The 26,020-nt window shown below is 44.2% G+C and overlaps 1 protein-coding gene across 4 annotated transcripts in view; it reads left to right on the forward strand.

Moving 5' to 3' along the window:
• Window positions 1–26,020, forward strand: part of STOX2 (storkhead box 2) — a 121,607-nt gene that overhangs the window by 44,667 nt on the left and 50,920 nt on the right. The window contains exon 1 of one of the 4 annotated variants that reach the window (XM_020802832.3): window positions 22,640–25,886. The exons of the other annotated variants lie outside the window; for them this stretch is intronic. The gene's annotated coding sequence lies outside the window, so the exon portion shown is untranslated. Of the gene's footprint in view, window positions 1–22,639; window positions 25,887–26,020 lie in introns of those variants that run through there. 4 annotated transcript variants of the gene reach the window in all.

Consider the following 26,020-nt stretch of genomic DNA (forward strand, 5'->3'; position numbering starts at 1 on the left):
ACAATCTACATTTATTCAAAGACAGTCATGTCATCTTCTTCTGGTTGCTGCACAATGGTGGAGGGTGGGATTTCACTTAATTAGGGCTTATTTTGGGGGTAGGGCTTATATTACGAGCATCCTGAAAAAGTCATACTAGGGCTTATTTCAGGTTAGGTCTTATTTTTGGGAAAAATCGGTCGTCGTCGTTTAGTCATGTCCGACTCTTCATGACCTCATGGACCAGAGCACGCCAGGCCCTCCTATCTTCCACTGCCTCCCGTAGTTGTGTCAAGTTCATGTTGGTTGCTTCGATGACACTGTCCAACCATCTTGTCCTCTGTCGTCCCCTTCTCCTCTTGCCATCACACTTTCCTAACATTAGGGTCTTTTCCAAAGAGTCTTCTCTTCTCATGAGATGGCCAAAGTACTGGAACCTCAGCTTCAGGATCTGTCCTTCCAGTGAGCACTCAGGGTTGATTTCCTTTAGAATTGATAGGTTTGTTCGGGGTACTTACCATCAAAAAGGTATAAGAGAAGGCAAAAGCATAGGCAAAAGGTGAAGTGAGGAGGAGTGAACCAGTATGTCTTCAACATAGTTTTATTTATTAAAGCATGACATTGCCAGACTCCTGGCAGTAGCTGTGAGCTATGACTACATGTCTCTGTTTTAATAGGGAAAATGGAAAGAAAGCAGTGACTTTAAACTGGAGGAAATGGTGGAATAGATGCTGAGATCTATCTAGATTTTCTTAAAATGACTTCTAATTCTGGCCACAACTCTGTTTTGAAACTATCCGTAGTCAGCCTTAGCAAAGATTTAATTCTGTACTATGATTAGTTTCAAAAAGAGAAGGGGGCTTGTTAATGCACACAAGAGGAAAGGCACATATGAGCCTGTTCCTACACATATATACTGTATGAAGGTGGAAATCTTATTTTCCCTCTGAAGCTTTGGAAAGAGTTGCTACGGTTGATTTTAATACAGTAATGATTTATCTCTCACTCTAGTTCATGGGTTGCTGTTGCATTTCAGGCAGTGATTACCCAGGTACGGGGTTTGCTGCAGAATTAAAACACATGTATTTGAAATTTTTTAACTGATCACATGGCACAAAGGTTAATATGAATCAGCCGAGCCCTTTTTTTGCTTCTGAAGCTGATCTCCCCACCCCCACCCCGCCAGTGGAGGCTTCTACTTTTTCAAGCTGGAGCAATTCAAATGGTGTTTTCCCCATATGATCTGTTGTTTTGGTCTGCAAAAGGATGCAGAAAACATCGCTGTCGGTGGTATTTTGGTGATGTACTAAGATGGGCATGATATTCTCCTTAGTCACCCCCAGGTTTTTTTTTAACTAACCACTGAGTTTAGAGCTAGATTTATTACTGCATTGATGTACTGGTTTAACCCTAGATCACCTTTGCATGGAACCAAAAATATATATATAATAATCGATAGAAACAACTCTGACAAACTACAGCAGACTGCTGTGTTTGCATGGTAGATATTTATGTGTTTGTTCGTTATGGAAAACTTTGCGAAAATATCCCTTTTGCCTGATTCCACACAACCCTTTAAATAGTCCACTACCTTTACAATGAACCATAAAAGAAGAACCGGGGATCAGTAGAGGGTGGGATTAAAGGAGAAGGGATTGTGGGTTATAGCACAAATTAAACCACATTGGATTGATTATCTGTGTGTGGACACTGGCATTGAAACAATCAATGGTCACTGTTCATATAATTCAAATAAAAGGGTAAAATAGGCTGTAAATAAAGCCATAACAAAGCCAAATCACTCCAATTTGGCTTGACAGTGTAGTCACAGCCTCGGTCTTTGTTGTTCGTATAAACACCTAATGTTTTGGATGAAGTTGAATATTTTACTGAATCAAATAAAAATGAAACATTTATTACAATTGTAAACAAATATATCATTTACAATGAAGAAGCAAAGTAACTTCTTTATTGTAGATCCATCTGCACTTTCCCTTCTATGCTAGAATTGGAGTGCAACTTGATTTGGGGTATAAGCTCTTTTATCTAGGTTTGTAGAAGTGCCAAGCAGTGCTCATGGAGCTCAGTGCATTTTATATCTACCTCCCAGCCAGGTGTGAGGGAATGAAATAATTGAGTGCTATTAAAAAGAGAAAAAGAATTGCCAAGGGCACCATACAAAAATGAATGGCAAATAAACAGACGAGAGGGTTACTATGGAAATTGCACATATCTCAGCTAACCCTATGAACGATATCGTGGCTTTGTTCAAATCAAGGGGACTGAGTTAGCAGTTTTACGTGCAGCCAAGAGTTTGTCCTAGTCATAGTGTGTGGTTAATGAACTCAGTTTTAAAACAAAAATACAGTTTTAAAATCTTTCATGTTCTTAATAATAATAATAATAATAATAATATAATAATATAATTTATTGTCATTGTAAGTATATACACAGTATACCATATAACGTGTTTGTGACAGTTTGTTCACTGTTGCAGTTTACTCTTTTTCCCAAATATTAACCCGATCTGCTAAGTGGCACACATCTAAAACATAAGTGTCATTTAAAGTACTATGATGGTTGCTTCTTGCTTATTTTAATGTTTTGCGTAATGGTGTCATGTAAGACTGGCAGATTTTGTGCTGTCAGACATTATTGGCCAAAAAAGACTTTCAATTGATTGTTGTAAGCAATATACCTTAGCTTGTGGTGGACAACCTACACCCATCATCCTAATTTCAAAATCACACAAGAGATGCATTTGCATTCATGGAAGAACAATCTGCCCCTTCACCACCAACCCATTTAGCAATATAGGAAGAGGTAGAGAGAGAAAGTGGTGATGGAAAGAGAAGGAAAAAAGGGCTGAGCTCAAATGAGATATATAAAGTGGAATGTAACAAGTTTATTTTTTGGTCATAAATTCTTAGAATTTCTTAAGAGAATAACCAAAGCACGAGCGTGAATCAATAAACACCAAGAAAAAATAAAACACACAAGAGACACCAAAGCCAGAATACAGTACTTTAGTTATATGGTGAGAAATTAGAAGTACAGTTTATTATAGTGGGTCATTCAAAATATATACATTTGAAAAGAAATGGAGGAAGAAGAAAAACACATTAATTAAATTACAGTGGCAATATACTGTAGATGCACAACTGAACAGTTACAACAGGCATTATCTATAACTGGTGTGTGGTCAATGCATATTATTACTTCAGTGCTTGTCCAGCGTCTGTGCCTCAGCCAGGTCCCCACTTTTCCAGTGAGTATAATGTCACCAGTCAGTTTGCTTGACAGCTGCATTTGGGGAATCCGTTATTGGAAGAGAGAACTGATTGTGCTTTTTTACCTCATAGAGGCATGTTGCAACAAACAGTGAATGTTGTTCTGCCATATACCCAGGCTGTGATCCTACAAGGCAGATCACATCATGTATGTTTGGCCAGTTTCTGCAGTAGTGGGATATTTGCAAACAAAGGTGACTGCACTTTCCTTTTCCTTCTCTGTTGCAAGCTCACCTGTATTTAGGGATTTACCGTCAATGTAAACTACATCAACTTGAGAATGTCCCTACATAAGAACAATTCGAGTTAAGAATGGCTCCGTTCGCAAAAGGTTGCTTCGACTTCAGAACAGATCTTTGACTTAAGAAGAAAAAAGAAAAAAAAACACATTTCCTGCCCTTTTTTTGACCTAAGTTCATCTTAGGTCAAAAGAAAAGAAAAATTTAAAAAAATCGCTCCCTAGTGGTAGATACGGATTAACCGGCTTTGCATAAGTTCCTATGGGAACTAATGCTTCAACTTAAGAACAACGCCTCAATTTAAGAACGAAAAACTGCAGATACGGATTAAGTGGTTTTCAACGCATTCCTTTCGGAAATGGTGTTTTGACTTAAGAATGTTTCGACTTAAGAACACAGTCCCAATATGGATTAAGTTCTTAAGTCGAGGTACCACTGTACATAGTTGTTCTGTGGCAGTCTGCTGTGACCTATGACATAAAGAAGGCTTATGAAGTTGCATACAGTTCTTCCATATTGCATTTGAATTGAAATACACTGTGTTGCAGGACTTTTGCCCCAGTTCTCACAGATGTAATGATATACTGATGAGTGCAAGCTAGAAGCAACCTCTGAGCAAGCAGAGGATTCTAAACGTTCCCCTTTATATCCCAGAGCTCCACCCATTTTAGCAAAATGCAGTGGTAGTGTCCCATCAAGTAGGGGTTGTTGCCACTTTAGCATTGGTGCAATATTTATTATATCAGCAACTTTTATGTTGTAATTCTGTTTTCAAGCATTCCTGTGCATGGCCGAGAGATGAAGATGAATTCAGCCATGTGTGGGGAAAAATTGGCTGAATGAATAATGTTGAGTGATTTATCATAGCCACCAGTTTGGATTTCATCACAGGAGAAGTGTGTGCATTTGTTTCTTCAGTTGCTTCTGCTATTCACTGCAAATACTTGGCATGCATTCTCAACTGACTTTTTAGTGCATGCCGTAGCCTGCTTTTTGTCAGGGATGAGGATAATTAAGACACAGAAAGAAGCTTTCAATCTTTGTTGTGTGTGAGAGACTGCAGATTTCAGTCCCTACTCATATAGTGACCTTGGCCTAATTTCATCAGGAGCTGAAAATAAAGGTGAAGAATTTACTGACTTTTTGACATTTAACAGGTCTCATATATGCTGGAATAACCACAAGGAAAAAGGTGTGTGTATCATTTGTGTAAAAATAACCACATTAAGTGTCCCTTACTCTTTGCCAAAGTGTAATTTAGAAATTGCCTGATTTTTTAACAGTAATTATATGAGACAGTAGCTCCCAGAATGCCCAGACAACATGCCCAGTTTTAAAAAATAAATAAACTTGACTTACTCTCTTTGGTAAAAAGTGGTAATGATTAAAAACTGGAAAGCTGAGTCATCTTCCCGGAAATGCCAGTGGAACTCACTGTTGGGAAGACAAAATTGTCCATTCAGCATGCTGCTCTTATTTCCAAGAGTATCTAGTTCTTTAGGGGAGCTGTTCTGAACAGTAGAGGCATTAAATCTGCCTTCTGGTTGCAGTCTGTTCTTTTAGAGATGACGTGTGGGCTGTTACCTAGTCTTTTGAAAAGTAATATTGCTAAATGTTTGTGTATACAGTTACACCTGGTTGTTTATAGTGATTAAGAAATGTTTCAGCTGTTTATTCCCAAGAATCAGAGCACCTTTTTTCCTCCTCGTTTACAGGCAGTCATTGTGCTGCATATATGGAAATCTAAGGATATGCAGACAGCTGGGCTAGCAAAAGATATTGTGGACTCATACCCTTTGTGTGTTCCCATATCATGTGGTGAAGGGTTCCAAAGAACAGCTTTATACCATTCTTTAAAATGTCCAACTTGTCAATTTTTTAAAAAATCAGAAAGATATGCATGCATCTTAGGAATTAGACTGTCAGCCTGTGAATTCAGGAAACATTGATAGAAACTGAGACTAGGCAGGAAAAAGGGGTTTACACATTTTTCAAAGGTTCTTTCCTTTAGCCCTTTATTGAAGATGTCTGGGTTAGTTCTAGTCAGATGCAACATCAATAAACTCAGGGATAGGCAATAAGTGATCTGTGGATGACATGGAATGCTTGAATTCGTTTCTTTGCAGCCCCCCTAATCACACCCATTGTTGAAAACATTGTATTTTCTTCACACACCTTCCCTTTCTATCAGTTCTAAAAAGGATGTAGATGCTCTGCCCTCAAATTTGACAAGTCTTTGTGTTGTAGGAGGGTGTTTTTTCACCCTCTAGCACTGTAGAGAAATGCCAGAATTCAGTGGCAACTGTAGCAGCAAACAATAACAGCACATGTTGTAATGGTGCAGACCCTGATTGATTGGGGGGGGGGGTCTTGGAATCCCCCCATCCCTCAGAATTGACTGTACCTGACTGAAGTGAATGAGCTTCCAGTTGTACTCCTACGGAGGCATTTATATATTGTTCCACTTGGTTGGAAAAATATACTGTACTTACAGGGTCTTGGCTGTGTTGAAAAATGAGCATTTTTAGTTCTGTAGGACAAGGAAAAGCATGACCGCTCCCTCTAATGGTGAACTCAGGATGCTGAATATCAACGGTAGGCAAAATGGGGCTACTGAGAGTTGAGAGAGGTTATCAGCATGCTTTGGGGACCCTCGAGTTTCATAGAAGTAGAAAAGGATATTTTGGGGAAAATGACACCTTCTAATTCAATCCCAAAGGAAGACAACAGGCAAAGGTCATACAGAGGACCCTCAACTTACGGCAGAGGTCATCACCTCCTGGTCCGCGACCCGGTGCCGGTCCCTGGCATGAGCCAAACTGGGCTGCAAAGACAGATTGTCCCCCTTCCCCTTCTGCACGCACACTCTTCCCCACAGCTGCTTTGTGTACACCTGCATGTGCCAGCGTAAGCGCTCCCTCACCCTTTCACGCATGCGCAAAGCAGCTGTGGGGGGGAGTGCGGGGGAAGGGGAAGATCTGTCTTTGCGGCGTGGCGGCGGGGGTGGTGCGGAGCCGGGATAGAGAGAGGCAAGCAAGCATTTATGTCTACAGCAGGAAGGGAACAGAGGTAGGACTTCCCCCGGTAAGGAGGAAGAAAGAATACGTATGCTGGCTTGGGGCATTCTCAGCCTCAGGTTGGGAACCATACCCCATTTGCAAAGTTCTTGCTATGCTTCCGGTGCACGCGCTCCCCCATGTGCCCTGTGCCTCAGGCAGAGGTCACTGGGGACAGGAGACAAGAGGGCAGTGGGTGCAGCTTTCTAAGCCCCGAAAGCCGACAGCGGGCGTGGAGTGGCTTTCAGCTTACCAACCCAGCAGCGGGCACGGAAAGGGGGAAAGGGTGGGAAATTCAAAGCAGCCCCCCTGCCTTTCATAGGTCAAAGCTCCAGCCGGAAGTCAGTTTAAAATTTTGCAGCTGGAGCTTTTCATACCTCCAAATTTCCATAAGTAGGGACCTTCATAAGTTGAGGATCCACTGTATAAGGCTGAATTACATTTGTCGAGAAGTGGTGGTGGTGATGCTGGAATGGAAAGTTCCAGACAAAACCATGACTGGAACTCTGAATAGGAGCACTTTAGACTGCAGTGCTGGCCATGGGTCCCACCACTGCCATTTTCCCCCATTGCGACCAGGCCCAAATGCTGTGTGAACATAAGCATTCTCTGGGGCCACAATTTCTGTGTAGTCTGTCTCTGAGGATTGACTTACTCTGTGGCTTCTGCCTTTGATGCACTTCCCCACAGTGCTCTTACTTGCTCTGAAGTGGTGCGAAATAGAGGGCGTGTGGCTGCTCTAGGAGGTTCAGTCAGCTGCCAGAGTAGGAGATCAAGGCAGGTGAGGCAGTGTAGAGCACTTGTTGTGGTGGTGCTGCCTTAGTGGGGTATCCCTCATCGTGGTAGTTGCATGCGATTTATTGACCTCTTTTTCTGCCATCTGTTGCAAGGGATTGATCCTGCTTCATGTAAGGGCCAGGCTTGTACCTGAGAACATTCCAACATGAAGGGAAGGGAAATGAAATGCATGTTATTTCAACTCCATGGAAATACCGTCCTGTACTGTATAGGAGTAATGTACTCAGGGTGTGCACTGTCAGTCTGTCATGGCCTTGTGTTGCATTTAGAAATGGGAGAAAAGGAAAAAGCTGTGTGTTTTCCCTCTCCACTCTTCCTTAATGTAGCCCACTCATAGAGAGATCTGTACAACACTCTATAGCTCCTAACCCAGACTTGCTCAGTCCCTGAATTGTAAAACACTTGAAGTTGGGAATACATTCCAACATCTTGTTACAGGGCCTTCTTCAGTTGTTAATCCCATTGCTGTTCTTAATTATTGCTTGGTCTTAGTTGCTATCAAGATCCCAGGCAGTTAGTGAATGTTTTATTTTAAAGGTTGGGGCAGGAGTCTACCTTATAGCTTGGAAAGTTTGGCAGATACAGTTTTGGTACAATGAGGTTTAGGAGGTTTCTTAATGTTCTTCGTGGCCTCTGTGGAATGCACACAATTGGGTTTTCTGCGCCTGCACTGAACCTCTCAGAAGTTTCAAGACCTTAAAGACACATGATTAGTGGGACGTTCTGCCATGGAGCGCATGCTCCGCCCATCCCTGATCCCCTCCGTTCCTTTTTTCCGTCGTGTTGAACAGACCTGTTCAGAGAAATAGAGCAATATATTGAATTATACTTCCCTTTTGAATCATTATTTACTCCATCATTCTTCTTTAGTCGACGTTTCCCCTGTGAGTTTATTCCAGTTTTTCACTACCCACATTTTGCTGATGCCCCCCTTACCCCCACAACCATTTTCCCTCCTGTCTTTCCCACTCTTTATGGGGCCCCCCAGACCCTTCAAACGGTGCGTTCTCTGCATAACTGATGGTCATGACCATTGCCTCTTCTGCCTTGGAAAGCAACATCCTACCCACTCCTCTTCCACGTGCAAAAGGTTAACTAAACCAGCCCTTAAACTGTGTCTACAAAGATTGAGGTGTTCGCCTATCTCCGGCTGATGTTCACTCCAGCCAGGCCTCGGCCCATTTGAGCCCTGCATCATCAGGGCAGGCAGTTACAATTGAAATATCTGGCTCTGATTCATCTCATCCTAGAAAACACCAGGAGAAGGGAAGGCCTCTATCACCTGCTCTGTACAACCCCCCACATCAGGAGTACTACTATTATTCACAATCCTCTTGGCACCAATTTCGAGATGATATGTGCGATAGATAATTATCAATATGATCCGTAGCTTCTTGAGGATCCTCAAGACCATCTATATTATGCGGAGCCTAAACGGGTCTGCTATACTTTACCGCACCCGCCTCGATACTCACCGTCACTCTCTCCATCTCCTCCTCAGCGTCGAAACCGGCCTCAGCATTGCACGTCTACTCATTCAATTCTTCCATCTAAACCAACTTTGAAACACCCTCCATCGATTATCCCAAGCATTCCTCTAAATATTTTCCCCAAACATCATTGCAAGTTACTGCTACTTATAAGGGTCCTCCTCCTCCGCCTACTGATACGGAGAGACATTGCACACATATGGTTCCCACAGCACAGCCTCATTCTTCTGTGCAAATATCAATGTCAAAACCTTGAAACCAATCTCCTTCCTCATCTTCATCCATTCATGACCTTGCTTCTGATGTATCACAAGAATCACCATCCAATCTACCAACACCGACTGTCATTGGGAATCATCCACCCTCTCCATCAGAGGACGTCACCTCTTACTCTCAATTTGACATGAGAATGGCTAAATCTTTACAGCTTGAAATTGAGGAACCACCACCACCTAAACAGGACTTGGTGTTTGATGACATTAATCAAAATAAAACACCTCCTCTCAGTTCGGCATTCATTCCGGCTATGCTTGATTTGATCAAGGAATCTTGGGACAAACCTGCCTCATCCTTACAAGTGTCCAGACGTACTGAAAATCACTACAAGACCCACGGTGCAGATACTACATTTCTCACCAAACTCCATAATAGTAGAGTCAAACCAATCAAGAGCCCAGAATAAATCCTCAATTGCTCCTACAAACAAAGAAGGGAGCAAATTAGATATACTTGGCAGGAGACTTGATTCCCTTACTTTTTTCATGATGCGAGTGCAAACTACCAAGCTGCAATGGGAGCTTACCATAGGCAACTGTGGAACAAAATTCTCCCAGTACTTGAAGCAGCCCCGGAATCAACTAAATCAAAAGACCCTAATATCCATGTCGAAGTGTCTACACTCACTAAACAAAGAAAGATCACATCTCGCCATACTGTAGATGCTGCGTCTAAAGCTATGGCCACCTCTATTGCCCTACGGCATCGTGCATGGCTTCAATCTGCTGGGCTGTCAGACGATACCAGATCTAGAATAGAGGATCTGCCATTTGATGGGGCTGGACTGTTCAATGAAAAAACAGACAAAGTTATGGACAGTCTTCGTAAGATCTGTAAAACAGCCTAATCCTATTCAGCCCAACAGACCTACAAATACCAACGACCACAATACTGACTACAACCTTTTTACCAGCAACCATACCAACAATTTCAACCATACAGACAATACAAACCTCAAACATCGGACAGACCTTTTCAGGGACCTTCAGCCTCAGCTCCATCATCATTTGGAACCAGCAACAGCAACCACACCGCCAACCCTTTTGCTGCCATCAAAAGAAGGGTAAGCAATACCCATAGACTCTCTTCACCTACTTTCAATTAGTCAACACTGTTCCAAACAAGATTTGATTCTTTCTTTCATGCCTGGCAATACATAACTAATGACCAGTGGGTCCTCTCTATCATTAAACATGGTTACCTCATTGAATTTAAAACTTCTCCACTAATCGAAAACATTAAAAATACCCCATATTCGACAAACCTTCAAGACGAAGTTTCCGTTCTTCAAAAATAAGCCATAACCACAGCCCATATGACCTACACAATGGCTTCTACTCCAGATATTTTACAGTACCCAAAAAGGATGGAGGACTCCACCCCATCCTCGGCCTCAGAAATCTCAATAAATTCATTCAACCTCGATGCTTCGGAATGTTGACATTAGAAACCATCATTCTTCAACGTGGTTCTCCATGAATCCACACTAGTGGGTTTAGACAGCGCCTGCGCTGGCCTCTCGGAATTTTCTAGAGCTGTAAGAGAAAAGTAACAATGTTTGAGGCTACCCTTTACCGCGCATGACCAGCCCGCCAACGGCTCAGTTCCATTTTTCCGCCAGTGAAGTTGGGACCTCTCGTTAGAGCTTCGTGTAATTAGTTCGCTTTCCTAGTGAACTAATTTTCTATTTCTATTTACTTGGCTACCCTGACCTACGGAACGCTTCGACAACTCTTTTGCCTGCTGATTTTTTCGGTGAACTCTTACGGTTTCCGACCCTAATTGACTGTCTCCGGCCCTGATTGATTCAGGCGGCCTCCCGCTGGGGCCTAATAGGCCTTAACGGGCCTCCCGCTGAGGCGCCACGCGCCTTCAGGATTTTTTCAATCATCGTCTATTCAGCTTCTTTCCTCGTTCATTTAGCCGCGCTTCTCCTCTCAGTCGATCGGATCCTCTACTCGGTCAGTTATTCCTCTTAGTCTATGCCTCCTAAAGAAAAGCCGTCCCCCAGGAGAGGACCTTTTCGCCTCTGCACCGCGTGCTCCAGGAAACTTCCCTTCCAGGACGGACATTCCCTCTGTTTGTACTGCCTGGGGGAATCGCACGCGGTGTCCCACTGTAGGCATTGCAAACAATTTACAAAGGTCACTCTCAAGGCGCGCCAGCAACGCCTGAAGTATTTTTTGTGGAAACAGACTTTGTCCGCTTCCCAACCCTCTCAAATGGAGGCTATACCTTCTACCTCCTCCGTGCGCTCCGAAGTAAAAGTCGTCTCGGCGCCGGAATCATCTAAGGGAAAGGGACCTAAGCAGTCTTCGAAAGACAAGCCTAAGAAAAGGAAGACCCCGTCAGCTCTTACCTCCGCATCGGTCTCCCTCTTTTCATCGGCCGAGTCCTCGGTTCCACCGGTGTCGGAACATCTGAAAAAGAAAAAGGTGTCGACGAAGTCAACATCGAGGGCTAAAGACCTTACTCTCGTCGTTCCATCTTGCTCGACGTCATTGCCTTCTCCTATTCTTGAGGATTCTTCTCGGGACCGAGAGTCGGCTTCGGACTTGGCTCCCTCGTTGCCTCCTCATCAAGAACCACCCCCCGTTGTCGAGAAGTCGCCGACAACGAGCCACTTGGAGAAGATAGTGGCTGATTTGCCAGGCGTCCCTCGAAGCCCCATCCTAACCGGGCTAGGGACGGGGTCCCGATCCTCCACACCGGGATCCCAAGGCTCCAGGTCTCCACCCACACCAGTGAGACCTGCTAAGCCTGTTCCGGCCCCCTCTCCTCGGCTTCCAGCATCCGAGTTAGAGGAGGAGCCAGCGCCTAAGAAGCCCCGGCGCCACCGCAAGCGTAAACGCGGTTCTGGTGCCGATAGGCATAAGAAACACCGACATCGGGACTACTCCTCCTCCGACTCCGATGATAGCAGGGAGAGGAAGAGGTCCCGTCGTCGGCGTCGTAGACGAGACTATTCCACCGAGTCCTCGTCCTCGACCTCACGCGATCGGCGTCGACGTCGGAAGAGGTCTCGGTATACTTCTTCCTCATCCTCTTCTACATCGCCGCCTAGGAAAGGTCGACACGGCAAGCGTCCGGTCGTGGACAAACCTGTTCCCTCGGCACCGGCTAAGCCGACTGATCCTCCAGGTCGACCGACGCCGCCTTCTCCTCCGGTGCGCCCGGTGCCTGAACCTGTACCCCAGGCACCTCGACCTCGTAAAGCCTCCAAGGCTAAGGATACCGACTCGCGTCCAAGCATTCTCCAGTCTTCTGATGAGGATAGTCAGGACCCCCATACCTCCTCTGAGCAAGAGGATGACAACACTTCTGAGGCTTCTCTGGAATTGCCACCTCCAGAAGAACCCCTGGGTTCAGATGCAGCGGATATCCATCCCTCCTCCCCGTCTGAGGACTTCTCCTCTTACCCTCAGATGGTTTCAAGGATGGCTGCAGCGCTTAAGTTGGAGGTAGAGAAATCCCCCTCACGTGCGGACGACCTGATTTTTGGAGACATCCATTTAGCCAGGTCTCGTCCCGTCAGTCTCTCCTATGTGCCTGAGCTTATGGACCTTCTCAAGGAATATTGGGAACATCCTGCGGAGCCTCCTAATATGTCCAGACGTACTGAGAACATGTACCGGGTGCACGGGGATAACACTTCGTTCCTCTTGAAGCATCCAGCTCCCAATTCCTTGGTAGTAGAGTCTAGTGTTTCCAGGCTGCCAGCTAAAGGTCATCCAACTCCAACCACCAAGGAGGGCAAGGACTTGGAGGTCTTGGGTAGACGCCTCTATTCCATGACTACCTTTGCGCTCAGAGCTCTCAACTACTTAGTAGCTATGGGTGCATATCAGAAACAACTATGGGAAAGAGTTTTACCAGCTCTACAAGTAGCTCCAGAAGACATCAGGCAGACTTGTCTCAATGCCCACGCGGAGGCCTTGACCGTATCCAAACACCAACGCTTAGCCTCTCGCCATGTAGCTGATGCCAATGCGAGAAACCTGGCATCCATTGTTACTTTGAGGAGACATGCCTGGCTACGCTCCGCTAACATTATGGAGGACATCAAGGCTAGGATCAAGAATCTACCCTTTGATGCCACAGGGTTATTCAATGGCTCCACTGATGAGAACCTTGAAAGCTTGCATAAGAGCAAGAAGACAGCGAAATCCTATGCAGTGCAGCAGCAATCTAAGACCTCCAAATTCCAGTGGAGGCCTAGATCCCAGCAACAACACTACCAACAACAGGCCTACCAACAACCTGGTCCTTCAACTTACCGCTCGTTCCGCCCTCAAGCAGCTCCACGTTCTTCTCAGGCTTCTTCATCGGCTTCCAGCTTCAAGCCTCAGGCCTACAAGCGTCAGTCTTTCAAACCTGGGGGGAAAAGGTCAAAACAATATCTTTGACTTTCATCATCCCATCCGGTCCATCAGGTCACGCACAAGACTTTCTCCTTACCTTCTGAACTGGAACAAGATTACCCAAGACACCTGGGTCTTGAACATTATAAGCTCCGGCTACCGCCTGGAGTTTATAGAGTTACCTCCTCTAGGCTGGATCAAGCCTACCTCGTTCGATCCCATCCTAGAGGACGAGATTCTCACCCTTCTGGAGAAACAGGCCATCCAGGTGGTACCTCAGCGAGACATCCTGAACGGGTTTTACTCCCGGTACTTCACTGTCCCGAAGAAGGACGGCGGTCTGCGTCCCATACTAGATCTGAGGGACCTCAATTCTTACCTCAGGCCTCGTCGCTTCAGGATGGTCACTTTAGAGGGGATCCTTCACCTGTTGAAGAAAGGAGACTGGTTTGTGGTGGTGGACCTCAAGGATGCCTACTTTCACGTGACGATACACCGGAAATTCAGAAAGTATCTCCGTCTCATGTTCAAGGACACGGTATACCAGTTCGTGGCTCTTCCTTTCGGTCTAGCCTCGGCACCGAGGACCTTTACCAAATGTATGGCCCCGGTGGCGGCTTACCTGAGGTTGCAGGGCATCCAAATTTACCCGTACATCGACGATTGGCTCATCGTCTCCAGATCCAAAGCAAGGGCATATCGGGACACTCGCTATGTCCTCAACACTCTTCAAGCCTTGGGACTGTCCATCAATTACGAGAAGTCTCATCTAAAGCCCTCCCAAACGATAGACTACATAGGAGCACGTCTCGATGCAGTGCAAGCCCGCATGTTCCTTCCTCTAGAGCGCATCCACAGGATCATAAAAGCAGTGCACAAGTTCAAACCACGACGCACAGTGTCGGCCAGGCTAGCTCAACATCTGCTTGGCCTCATGGCATCGACAACAGCCACCTTGTCTCATGCACGGTTAAAGATGCGCTCCCTACAGATTTGGCTCCTCACCCTGTTCGATCCAGAGACAGACAGCCAAAGAAAGCGTCTCAGGGTCACACCAGAACTGGCAAGTCAACTTCAGTGGTGGACATTCCTTCCCCATCTCTTGGTCGGCAGACCTTTCCGACCCATTCTACTTACCAGGCAGGTCACCACAGATGCCAGCCCGACGGGTTGGGGAGCCCACTGCGAGGGTCATCAGATCAATGCCCTCTGGACCACAGAAGAATCGACACTGCACATCAACCATTTGGAGATGTTGGCGGTCATAAAAGCCCTCAGGGCTTTTCTTCCCCTGGTGAGGGGCAGGGCCATACAACTAGTCACGGACAACACCACCACGATGTTCTACGTGAACAAGCAGGGAGGCACAAGATCAAAGTCCCTTCTGTTCCTCACTATTCAGCTGTGGGAGTGGTGCTACCAGCAACACATCTTTCCGGTAGCCATCCACATTGCTACAACAGACAATCAGCTGGCGGACGACTTGAGTCGCCGCTCTGCTCAGACCCACGAGTGGGAATTAGATCAGCAGGTGTTCCTCAAACTTTGTCGGATGTGGGGTCAACCTCAAATAGATGTGTTTGCGACTCCCAGCAACAAGAAGTGTCTGCATTACGCTTCTCGGGCCGGGAAAGGAAAGGACTCCCTCGGGGATGCTTTTATGATCCCTTGGGACGTGGGACTGATCTACCTGTTCCCTCCGCTACCTCTTCTGCAGAGAACTATCATCAGAGCCTTGCGAATGAAAGCGGAGGCAATCCTGATCGGCCCTTGGTGGCCACGTCGACCGTGGTTCTCCACACTGTTTCAGAGTGCAGTGGACTACATGACATTACCATTGCATCCACATCTTCTCACTCTGGACGACGGGAAGATTTTACATCCCGACCTGGAGACCCTCCATCTGACAGCGTGGAGGATTTCCCATCGCTAATCGAAGTCATTGATAAAGCCCGTAAACCAGCAACAAAGTTGCTTTATCAATATAAATGGAGGAATTTCTTGAAGTTTGCTGAGGAACGCAACTTACGGTCATCCCCGGTATCCTTATCTACTCTCCTGCTCTACCTCAGACATCTTTTTGACTTTGGACTGTCCAAATCTACCCTGAAGGTTTACACAGCGGCTATTGTGGCCTTTCAGCCTCAGGGTTCTGAGTCATCTCGCTGGTTTTCGCATCCAACGCTTAAAGCCTTCTTCAAGGGTTTAAGCAACATGAGACCGCCGTTGAAGAAACCAGTACCGCAATGGTCTTTGCAGACTGTTTTATATAGCCTCACCAGACCTCCTTTTGAGCCTATGACCTCTTGTGACCTTAAGTTCCTGTCATTCAAAGCATTGTTCCTAGTGGCCATCACTTCGGCTAGGAGGGCTAGTGAACTCGCAGCTTTGCGTGCAGATTCTCCATATCTTCAATTCTACAAGGATAAAGTTGTATTGCATCCTGATGTTTCCTTTCTCCCTAAGGTGGTCTCTGAATTCCACGTTAACCAGCCTTTAGTTTTACCAACGTTGTTTCCTGAAGCGGTGACAGATGTTGAGCGCATGCTTCATTCTTTGGACGTTCGAAGGGCACTTGCCTATTATGTCTCCAGGACTAAAGATTTTAGGAAGTCTCCTAAACTGTTCCTGTGCTTCTATGGTCAGCAAAAGGGTTCAGCTGCTTCGTCGTCCTCCCTTTCTAGGTGGTTGGTCTCCACTATTTCTTTGGCCTATGAACTACAACACAGACCTATTCCTGAGGGTCTTAAAGCCCATTCAACTAGGGCTGTGGCCACGTCTACAGCTTTGCTGCGAGGAGTCGATATTCAAGAGATTTGCAGATCGGCTACCTGGTCTAATGTGTCCACATTTGTCACCCACTATAAGTTGGACCTTCGGGCCAAGAATGAGACCAAGTTTGGAAGGGCTGTCCTTACGTCATTGCTACAATGACGGCCCACCATCCAGTAAGTTTGCTTGCTAGTCACCCACTAGTGTGGATTCATGGAGAACCACGTTGAAGAAGGACAGGTTACTTACCTGTAAACATGGTTCTTCAAGTGGATTCTCCATGAATACACACGTCCCGCCCGGCCTCCCCACATGTCCGTCATTGGAATCGAGTCCCAACTCTTCTTTGTGGCGGGCATATGGAACTGAGCCGTTGGCGGGCTGGTCATGCGCGGTAAAGGGTAGCCTCAAACATTGTTACTTTTCTCTTACAGCTCTAGAAAATTCCGAGAGGCCAGCGCAGGCGCTGTCTAAACCCACTAGTGTGTATTCATGGAGAATCCACTTGAAGAACCATGTTTACAGGTAAGTAACCTGTCCTTCCTCTCCTTTCACATGGAGATTGGTTTGTCATTATCAATCTCCAAGACACGTATTTTCACATCTCGATTCATCCAGATCACCACAAATTTCTTCGGTTCTGTTTCGACAACACTACATACCAGTTTTGCTCTCTCCCATTCGGGCTTTCCACAGCACCAAGGACTTTTACCAAATGCATGGCACCAGTCGCTGCCTACCTTCGACTTCAAGGTATCATTATATTCCCTTACATACACAACTGGTTGATAGTCTCAGCCTCGTATCACGATGCTGTCAAAGCTACCCAGCTCACTCTCAATACACTTTGAGATCTTGGCCTCAAGGTGAATCTCACCAAATCACATCTCAAAACACCACCTACATTGGAGCCCACTTTGATGCACTGCAAGCCAGAGCTTCTGTCCCACATGAGAGAATCCTCAAATTGAAAAAGGCTATTAAACCTTTTCTACCTCCAGCCTCAGTTTCAGCCCATCATGTCCAACACCTTCTCGGACTCATGGCCTCAGCAACTTGTTACACAATACGCACGACTCAAAATGAGTTCACTTCAATTATGGTACCTGTCACTATTCAACCCCATGATGGATCATCCATCTATGCGTCTTACAATAACAGAGAACTCACAAGTCAACTCACTTAGTGGACATTTCTCCCAAATGTGCTTGTTGAGAAACCCTTTTTGCCTCTTCAGCTGACTATACAAGTTACCACTGATGCCAGTCCCTCTGGTTGGGGAGCACATTGTCTACATCAGAGGATCCATGGCATAGGGACAAATCAAGAAAAACATTACACATCAATCATCTTGACTTCTAGCAATTATCAAGACTTTCCACCCTTTCCTACTACTTATTGCGGGACATGCAGTCCAACTTGCTACGGACAATATGACGGCCCTTTACTTCATAAACAAACAAGGAGGCTCACATTTTCTATCCCTTCTATACCTGACCATCGAGCTCTCGGAATGGTATTACCTACATCACATCTTTCCAGTAGCAGTCCACATAGCCATAGAGGAGAACTCCTTCACAGACTATCTCAGTCACTTCACCTCGAGGACACATAAATGGTCCCTAAATGACACAATCTTCAATCTCCTTTGCGACCATTGGGACACTCCTTCCATCGACATCTTTGCTTCTTGAGCAAATGCCAACATTACTGTTCTCGAGCAGGTATCGACAAGAACTCGATCAGAGACACCTTCATTATCGACTGGGACAAAGACCTACTCTACCTATTTCCTCCCATACCACTCATACAAAGAACCATCATTCGACTCCGACAGTTCCAGTCCAATGCAATCCTTCTAGCCCCATGGTGGCTGAGACAACCGTGGTTCATCCACCTGAGATCGATGTCAACCGACTCATTCAAGCTCCCTCTGATCCCCAATCTTCTTACTCAGAATGACGGTATGATCTACCATCCAGACATACCATCACTGAATCTGACAGCCTGGAGAATACTCCTGCCATAAAGGATGTACTTGTTTGAGCTCGAAAGCCCTTGACCCAGCTTCTATACCAAAATAAATGAAAAGCATTCCTTTCCTTTACCAATTCTCATAACTTACGTGCAACACCAGTCTCTTTGAAGACTTTACTTACCTTTGTCCTTCATCTATTCAATTTTGGATTGTCCTATTCTACCTTGAAAGTCTATATCACTGCTATAGTAGCTCATCAACCTATCAATTCTGAATCGGCCAGACTTTTTTCTCATCCAACTGTTAAAAAGTTCCTTAAAAAGGACTCAACAATATCCATCCCCCACGCCAACGTCCTATCCTTCAATGGTCTTTACAACTTGTCCTCAATGCACTTACTCGTTTGCTCTTCGAACCGATGGCTACATGCAATCTTAAACTACTCCCCTTGAAAACTTATTTTCTGGTGGCAATAACATCTGCTAAATGGGCTAGCAAACTTGCAGCGCCGCTTTGATTCACCCTTCCTTCAGTTCCATCCGGATAAGGTCACACTGTATTTTGATGTCTCCTTTTTACCTAAAGTTGTATTTGAATTTCACTTTAATAACCAATAATTCTACCTACCCTGTTTCCTCCCTGTCAACACCTCTGAAGCGCATGCTCTATACACTTGACACTCTCTCTCCTTCTACATTTACAGGACTAAATCTTCCAGAAAATCACAGATACTTTTTCTGTGTTTCCCTGGTCCCTATAAAGGGGCTCCAGCTTCACCACAATCTATTTCTAGATGGATTGTCCAAACTGTATAATTGGCGTATGAGTTAACGGGCAAAACACCTCCTGAACATTTAATAGTGCATTCTACCAGAGTGCTGTCAACATCTACTGCCTTCCAGTGTGGGATCGAACTCCCTCACATCTGCCGTGCGGCGACATGGTCTACTCCATCGACCTTTGTCAGACGTTACCATCTTGATTTCAGAGCATGGAATGATGCTGGTTTTGGCAGAGCTGTTTTGGCATCCTTTCTACTGTGACATCCCACCATCCGGTAAGTGACCCAAATTGTGTGCATTCACAGAGGCCATGAAGAAGAAAGAGAGGTTACCTACCTGTAACCATAGTTCTTCTAGTGGTCCTCTTTGAATCCACACATCCCACCCATCCTCCCCTCTGTCCATCACGTTATATTTTCAAATAGCTCTTTTGACAGTGGCGGACTTTTTCCAGGAACTGAGGGGATTAAGGATGGGCGGAGCATGCGCTCCACAGGGGAATGCCCTACTAATAATGTGACTTTAAGCTCTAGAAACTTCTGAGAGGTGGAGGCGCAGAACAACCCAATTGTGTGATTCACAGAGGACCACTAGAAGAACTGTGGCTACAGGTAGGTAACCTCTCTTTTTTGTCCCTTGACGTAATTGTAGGATCTCCTGGTCAAAACATGGAGCTGATAAAGGGGAGTCTTGTTATGAGGTATCATAATGGAGACTATAACATGTGGTGAAGTGCATTATAAAAATCAGGCATGTTGGATTGTATTTTGGATTTTTTTTCTTTGTAACTCTCTAGCTCCAAAGACTAGTGATAGAAAACTTTGGCCTTCTGAATGTTTTCACCTGTAATTCTCATTGGGTATAACAACATGGCCAGTGGTAAGACATTGTGGAAGTTGTAGTCAAAAACATCTGGGAGTCTGAATTTAAACATCTGGAAGGCTGATCTTAGACAGCCTTCTAGGGGAAGGTGTTATACCCAATATGGCTTCTCCTTTTTTCTGCTGCAGTTTCCTGGCACCCACCTTAGTTCCCACAGAATCCTCCATGAACTAGGTTTCTTTCTTTTAATACAATATAAGGGGACACATGCATCCCAGTGGTTCATTGATGTAGAAGATCAATTATATTTAAAGGGGGGGGATGCAGCCCTGTGTTTTTCAAACCCCATGGTTCTTTTCCATCACAGAAATTTAGAGCAGTCTTCCAGTTTTGTTTATTGGCTCTTCAGTGTCTTGTACTGCATTTCGTCTTCTCCCCCTGCCGTTCTTCATATTTCTACCACTCTTCCATCTTAACTAGTATACCTTTTCCGCCCAACAATCCCTGTTCCTTTGTGACCATCATATCACATAAGATTGGACCATGTGGATGGTATTTCTCTGATACAATCTGCCAGTGGAAACAAAGCCATGCTTTCATTACCAGTCTTCTGATTCTTTTTAGACCTCCTTTTGGCTCATGCATTTGTCAGAACTTCTGTTCTGGGTCCACCCTTACAGACGTGAACTATACCTTTTGGTCACAGTTCAGCAAGACCAAGAAGAAGCAGGTAGAAGTGTGGAATTACATGTACCAATGCTGAGTGTAATTTCAGTGTATCTTTCAAAGTTTTGGGCAGTGTGTAGAGGTTGCAGTTTGAAAAACAGATGAGAGGGCATGAACTATCCTGGTTTCAGATACTGCAGCACAGGATTTGTGCTTTATCCAGACTTTCCTTTTGCCTCTCCCTCCTCATAAGTATGGGCATTTTGCTATTTGAACATATGTTTTTCAGTATCATAAAATCTGATTTGCATAAATTAAACTAGTTATTCTGTTTTTTTCAAAATAATCTTGCATTTTTTTTACACTTGGGATCTTGTACTCCTTTATCTTTTGTTAACAGAACAATCTTATGCCTTCCCACTCATAAGTAAGCTGTAATGTGTTCCATGAAGAATATTCACACATAAGTAAATGTGTTTAGGACTGTAAACTTATGCTTTGCTTTTGCTCAATGTGTGATGTGAAATACACTGTGCCCATTAAAATGCTATATTCAGTTCTTCAAAAAAATCTGTAGTTTATAAATGTGGGATATTGTGATTCTGTATCCAGAATCAAAATGCCAGGAAATGGCCCAATATTGCTGCACAATATTGTGCCCACATCACCATCAGAAAAAAAGATACCAAGCTTTACATAGCAAAGGACAGTTTGAATGTTGACAACACTAATGGTAGCAGTCACAATGGTCTATGGCAATGGTCCCCAACCTTTTCAGAACCATGGACTGGTTGAGGGGGTCTGTGCACGGGTGGGCAGGGCACCCGTGTGTGCATGTGTGTGTGGGCAGGGCACCTGTGCATGCATGTGCGGAGGCCATGTATGCGTGTGTGCATGCGTAGGGGGCGTGGGGGCGGGAGATTTGTCTCCGTGGTCCAGTCCTGTCAAGGTCACAGCCTGGTACCAGGCCGCGGACCAGGGGGTTGGGGACCCTGGGTCTATGAGACACCTTGTGCTCACTGCCACTCACAAAGTGAGAGCAAGCAAGGGAAATTTCTAGAAGCTTCCTTTTTTCATCAGTTAACCATTTCTCATCTAAACACAAAGAATTGTGAGGGCTGTTTTTCAATAAATTTGAACCTGAGGAAGAAAAGCTGTATCTGACCAAAAGCTCTATGAAGATGTTGTGTGCATGTTTTCGAAAATATGTCCTCTTGCCTTTTGAATTTTTTTTAAAGGGAAAGCTAGTAGCTAGCAAAGATTGCCACTGGAAATCAAGGTCAAAATCATCCCTATAATGTAAAAGAAAGACAGTGAAGAAAGACAGGGACAAAAATCAACTTATTTGAAATGTGGTCTTGAAGGAGAGCCTCACAGATCCCACAGATAACCAGAAAGGCATAAAATTGGGTGCTCAATCAAGTCAAGTCTGAACTCGCACTAGAACAAAAATGAGTAAACTGAGCCTGTCCTACCATGTACAGTGGGCCCTCAACTTACAAACTTAATCCGTTCTGGAAGGACGTTCGTACCTCGAAAAGTTCGTAAGTCGAAGCACCATTTCCCATTGAAATGCATGTGAATGGAATTAATCCGTTCCAGCATTTCAAAAATAATAATAATAATAATACCAAAACGAAAATAAAAAGAGCAAGTCCCACGTTGAGACTGCAAAACACACACACACAAAACCACAGAAACATAACCCCCCAGTGCAAACCCACCCTCCAAAAGCCACACAGAAGTTTTTTTAAAAAAAGGACTTACCAGTCTGAAGCCTGCCGGTGCTCCGCTGCCTCCGTGCGGCCGGGGTTGAGCGGCCAAGCGCCCGGCCAGCTCTAGCCTCCCGGCACTCCACTGCGGCCGGGGGCAAGCGGTCAAGCGCCCGGCCAGCTCTAGACTCCCGGCGCCGGGTGAGCTTCGGTTGCTTCGAAGCCAAAAAGGCAGGGAGAAAGGGCGGGAAGTTTGAATTTCCTGTCCTTCCTCCCTGCCTTTGGAGCTTTCAAAGGGCTTCCTCCAATGTCAGGGGAAAGCCCTTTGAGAGCTCCAAAGCCGCCCATCGCAGCAGCGGGGACCCCCAGGGAGGTCTCCCAGGGCTTGCACGCCAAAGCTCCAAAGGCAGGGAGGAAGGGCAGGAAATTCAAATTTCCCGCCCTTTCTCCCTGCCTTTTGGGTTCGTAACCCGATCCGCATTTGCAAGTAGGGTGTATTACTTGTGATGAGATCAGGTTCATAACCCGAAATGTTCGCAACTAGGGCCGTTCGTAAGTCGAGGGCCCACTGTATATAAAATGAGACTACACAGTTGACCAGAAATGAGAATATTGCTGGTAAAATGGAGGGGGGCAGTAGGAGGAGATGAAAACCTAATGTGAGATAGGTTACGTCAATAAAGGAAGCCATGTTAGTTTTCAAGATTTGAGCAGAAAAAGATAATATTGTTAGAAAAGTAGGGGGTAGTAGGAAAACAGAACATTTAATATGAGATGTTTTTGGTTTGCATATGGAAATCAGTACCAATTTTCTGACACCCTCTTTTGTGAATATAAAAATATGGGTTGTGAGCAGCACATAGGCCAAACACAGGATGCAGATCTTGGTTCAACTGTAAGGACAGGGAATATGGAAAGTGGCAAGAAATGTGGAGTAACAAAGGAGAAATGTTTGACTGACAGTGTGCTATGCTGTTAGTTATAAAGAAATAGTTGACCACAAGTGGAAAATCTCAGTGTACCTCAAAGATTAAGAAAGTTGCAAAGGGCATAAACAGTTTTTGGGTCAAGTCTACAAAATGCTTATCTCCGTATCAACAATTTCCTGTCGCTCTGTGCTTCTAATTGCAGTTATATCATTTATTTTAATAAAGTGCCTCTGTGTTAGAACAAACTTTTGTTTACGTAATTATTTTCTGACACTCTCTAACATAACTTAGAATAATTAGCATCTACTGTATTTGATTCAGTTTTACTGGAATTAAATACCATCTCCAAACTAATTTATTAAAAAAAAACCTTAATTTTAGTAGACATAAACTTTAATATTCTTTTATTGCATATATTCTTCCAAACCTCAATACCCATTTCCTCTCCCACATCATGTTCCCATGATATTTTGAGAAAATCTTGTTAGTTCTCTGCTTCTATTAATACTTTGTAAATTCTTTCATTACCTTGTTGTCACCTACCTTTTCCTTCAGTAATACCATCTCTTCAAATCTCATAAAATCTCTACATTTACCATTTCTTTTTACCCAATCTTTAGTCTATTATGCTAACTGAATAAGATTAAACCAAGATATTATTTCCATTTCTAAAACATCTGTTATTTGTACTTTATTCTCTATCTTTTCCAGACAGACTTTTATTCTAATAATCGTAATAACTTGTTTCTTTCTTAATAGAAACACCAAATTTGATTTCAAATTTCTGCAAATTTCTCTAATTCTATCACACTGCATTTAATTGAGAAGTTGATTGGATAAATATTTTTCTTTGGAGTTTTTTCCTCAGTTACCAGACAATTAGTGAGAAGATAGGTGGAGCGGGTCAAACTATGACAGGATTTACGCACCAAAACTCTGCTAACATCAAGTAAGACCATCACCAGCTTTAAAGCAAAAAACAATAATTTCACATCTTAAACGAGTGAGCTTCTGAAGATCTGTTCTCAATTCTTTTTTTAAATACTTTTCAAATATCTTTACAACCAGACACAGGATCCCTTTGCCAGCATCAGTGTCTGTTTGGCCAGGAAGGAATTTAAAAGTTCTCCTCTATAGAGTCAGCTAAGTAGGTCCTGATTGACAGGGTTAAAAGTTCAGATTGACCCAGATTTGGAGCTGATTTCTCCTTTGAAAACTTGGGTCAGGAACCTTGCCTCAGAAGTCCTGAGAAATGCTTTACTGAAGGCATTCAGTTGTCTTTGTCAAGGCTGGGAGAAACACAAATTTTCTGTGCTTTTGTAACACAGAAATATTTTGAATATGCCTTACCAAATTGTATGCTAATTCTCTGGAGAAATATGGCAAAATGTCCCTTTCTGGAGAACTGTCACTCCATTACTTTCTTTAAAGCAACCTTGTTGTTGTTTTTTAACTCCTCTAAGAAAACCTGTCTTTTGACTGTTTCTGTGACATTTCATTGCCTTCCAAACATCTCCATTCCAAGGCCACAAAGCTACAATAGATCTACTTTTAAAGGCTCTTGCTGGTAAACCTGTTTCAAACATGCCCAGTTTATAACGAAGTCACTATCACCCTTCTGAAAGGCCTTTTTGGGGGATCAATGTTTTAGCCCCTGCAGCCTGCATTCCTTCCAAATAAAAAAGTGGTGTAGCTGACCACCTTGATCTTATCAGTTTATTTGATCTGCTTGAAGTCTGGGAACTTTTAAGGTTGCTTGTTTCTACACAAGGGGCTGTACTCTTAAAATGCCCCAGACATGGCACAAACCAAGAGCAGACTGTCTGCAATGTTTATGTCAAAATTGGTCGTGATTTGAAGTCCAGTTTCAAGGTTAAAATTTTTTATTTGGGCTGTCCCCATCTTTAGAATTGTCTCGTGGAATGTTGATTTGTTGTGCTGCACAATAACATCATTGCAGGCTTGACACGGTGTGTGGGAAGTTTCAGTTTCTGTCTTTGCTGACTTCATGCAGCCCTCTCACCCCATTTCTACTTTTGTCATATTGGTGACTAGATTGGGATCTTCTCCTACACAATGCCTGCTATCGTTATCTTGAGAATTTGGAATTTTAATGGTCTTGTTTTCAGGACAAAAGACTGCGGGGCAGAATTAATCAAGAAATCTGTTTGAATAGCTATACCTATCTTGAGAGAATGAGAGAGAGATTGAGAAATTGCAGTTTATCTTTTTCAGCGCGGTTTTCAAGGTTTGAAATTGGGTGGAGTATCTTTAGGTCTATGCATGTTTGCAGCAAAACAAAAGACTAGCTTTAGTGACAAGTTCCATCTGTCCAGGTCTGTGCAGCTGTCCACTGATTGGTTACATCAAGATTCCTGTTTATTTTTAACTGTGCATTTTCATCTTTCTCTAGCTAGGAGTCTGTTTGGTTTGTGTTTATTTCCAACATGTGAAACAGAGGCCTAAATTTTTAATTAGCAAAAGTGAGTGGTGAAAGGGGAGGAGGGCTGAGTAATGTAACAAGCCTCGGTGGAGAGCAGCTGGGATGTGTTGCCATGACGACAAGTTCAGCAGGCTGCAAGCTAGCATGTCAATGGGCAGCGTAGGGAGGGAGCTTTGAAACAGCGCCTGTTAGCCACAATGTGATTGGTCACACCTCTGTTGTCTTTGTGTGGACCAGGGAATGCTGGGTAGGACCCAGAGTGAATGCTCAGTTTGTCTCAAAGCAGCGGTGAGGTAATGCTTTTGAATCTTTTGGGATTATGGACTGTATCTTTGAAAGGCTGCAGCGTAGATTATTTTGATTTGCTTTTGAACTAATTGCCCTTCCTATGCTTTAGATGGTTTCTGTATATATTTGTGTAGTAGGA

The sequence above is a fragment of the Pogona vitticeps genome, chromosome 5 (genome assembly GCF_051106095.1).
Source record: "Pogona vitticeps strain Pit_001003342236 chromosome 5, PviZW2.1, whole genome shotgun sequence".
NCBI classification, from domain to species: domain Eukaryota; kingdom Metazoa; phylum Chordata; class Lepidosauria; order Squamata; family Agamidae; genus Pogona; species Pogona vitticeps.